The sequence below is a fragment of the Triticum aestivum genome, chromosome 6D, assembly GCF_018294505.1.
Source record: "Triticum aestivum cultivar Chinese Spring chromosome 6D, IWGSC CS RefSeq v2.1, whole genome shotgun sequence".
Lineage (NCBI taxonomy): Eukaryota > Viridiplantae > Streptophyta > Magnoliopsida > Poales > Poaceae > Triticum > Triticum aestivum.
The window spans coordinates 354,178,086-354,180,510 of NC_057811.1; positions in this window are offsets into that span (position 1 = coordinate 354,178,086).

The window sequence follows — 2,425 nt, forward strand, 5'->3', positions numbered from 1 at the left end:
AGGAGCAAATTCCACTCTCGAGCTGTCCGGTCACTTGTCAAACTTTCTCGTGAGCCTGAAAGTTGTCGTTATGATCACCTTGTTACAGATGACGTTTGAGCAACCCAAAGGTCACCGTCTGGTAGGAAGTTATCGAGACACTCTCATGGTCTGAGGAACTAAAACACATGCTAACACTCCATGTTAATACAATTGAATACAAATGATATTAACTCAATTCATAACAAACAAGTTTGGGTCGATTCAATATGATCGTTCTTCCAATGTCATAATCTCAATGTTGTTTTAGGATCATCGTTACACTTAATGATATCCTAGGATCCAGAAAACATGATCACCAACAACACTTGATCTAGTGTTAGAGGCGAGACTAGGAACCTTTGTTTTATCCGTTTATCATTTCACACGTGCATATGAGTTTTCCACTGAATCGCATATTCCAAGATCATAGCAGTTATAGCATGAAGTATAAACTATTAATTATGAATATGGAAATATAATAATATAACTATTATTGCCTCTAGGGCATATTTCCAACAACTTTTTGATACGGCAACAACAATGGAGCAAGAACAATCCCGATAATATGCATTCATTCTTGGTTGGACAAGTCCTATATCATTATTATGTTTTATCATTTTTTGCATATTTTGGAGATAATACAAATATGCCCCAAAGCAGACACCGCATTATATTATATTTGTATTATTAAGGGCAAATAATGGAGATTATACAAATATGCCCTTATTATATCATTATTTGTCTGGTCATCCTGTCCACAGACAAATCCGGTGTCCGCTTTGGGTCAGAGATTGGAGATGCCCTTAGCATAATATTATCGGGATTGGACAAGTTCTTTCCGCGATGGCATTTGGAACCGTCGCCAAGTGAGTGTGGGCGATAGGGGGGTCCTTCCCACACGACCCAGAAACCGTCGGGGATAGGGAGCCTTGATGCATACAATTGTCCCTATATAACCGTTTCCGATATCTCGAATATCCCAAACGCTTCATCCTTGCTACTCGTTTGTGCTTGCATTGCCATCGCAGTCGGAGTTTTGTGGTTCTGTCTAAAACCAGGCAGGTTCTAGACACGGGAGCTTTCCAGGCAGATTCTAGGCAGATTCCAGGCACGGGAGATTTACGATGCCTGGCACATCACAAACAGTTCATGATTATAAACCGTGTACGATAGGTAGATAATCACACACATTTAGTTTTCCCGCACCGTATGTGATAGTGTCTGACATCACACACGCTTTGCGAACAGCAACTGTGTGCCTGCTTGCACACGTTTCCTCTCTGTGAACCGTCTCGGATTATGGTGTATATCGCAAATGTTTGTGTTTTACCAACCGTGTGTGCCGTAATGACCCGCACACCGTAATTTCGCCCTAGTTTAATTGCTGCTATTTAAAATTGTACCTAATTTAAACTTGAAAGCAGGCTATAGCTTTATTCATATCCATCAGGTTCAAACAACCAATGCATTATTCGATTCACAGGTACATATGTTTAAGAATTATAGAAGCACCAAATAAAGAATGATGTACCAGGGTTCTATACTTGTAGTATTACAGATGGTAAAGAAAGAGGCGACAGACATTCCAGTTGCTGAACAAGGTGAAGCGGAATGGCCCTATTATGCTCTCCTGGATGCAGAAGGCATGCAGGACTCTAGTCCAACCCCTTCTGACGGTCGTCCGCCAATCATGTAGTTTGAGAGGTAATCTTGAGTAAACTTCTTCAGGATCCACTACAAATGAAAAAAGATTCAGATATTGTCGTCTAACACAACTCATTACGGGCAGTAAAAAGAAGGCTACAGGGTTCTTACTTACCATCCTGCAGTTCACTATTGTCTTTCATAAAGTGTAAACAAATAGTTCGATTGACATCTTTTGACCCATTTTAGTAACAATCTTTATCAGTTTCCTCACTTGATGCTGGTTCATGAATATCTCATTGCCCCACACGCAGAAAGGGTCGAAGTGTGTATCTTTGGAAATGATATATGTACCTAAAAGCACCAAGTTAATATTAGAAGCTAAACAACAATTGAAAAATGATGTAGTACAACACTCCATCTATCCCATTATATAAGATTTTATTACATGTATATCTAGACATCATCAGAACATTAAGGTAACACTCTTCCTTGTTTCTATGTAGCCTGGGATTGCATATTTAGTCATTCAGTACAATGCATGTTGGTAAACAACAATTGAAAAACGAAAAGGCATGTTAACTACAATATCCTTAACAGCAACCAAATATCGTAATTCATAGTGGTATTGTTGAAACTGTTATTGATGAAATTGAACTGCACAACAAATAGTTGCACATATAGAGCATCACATTGTGAAGAACTGAAATGAACAAGTCATCAGGACATCTCTAGGCGATCCTTAAAAAGTTAAAGGACT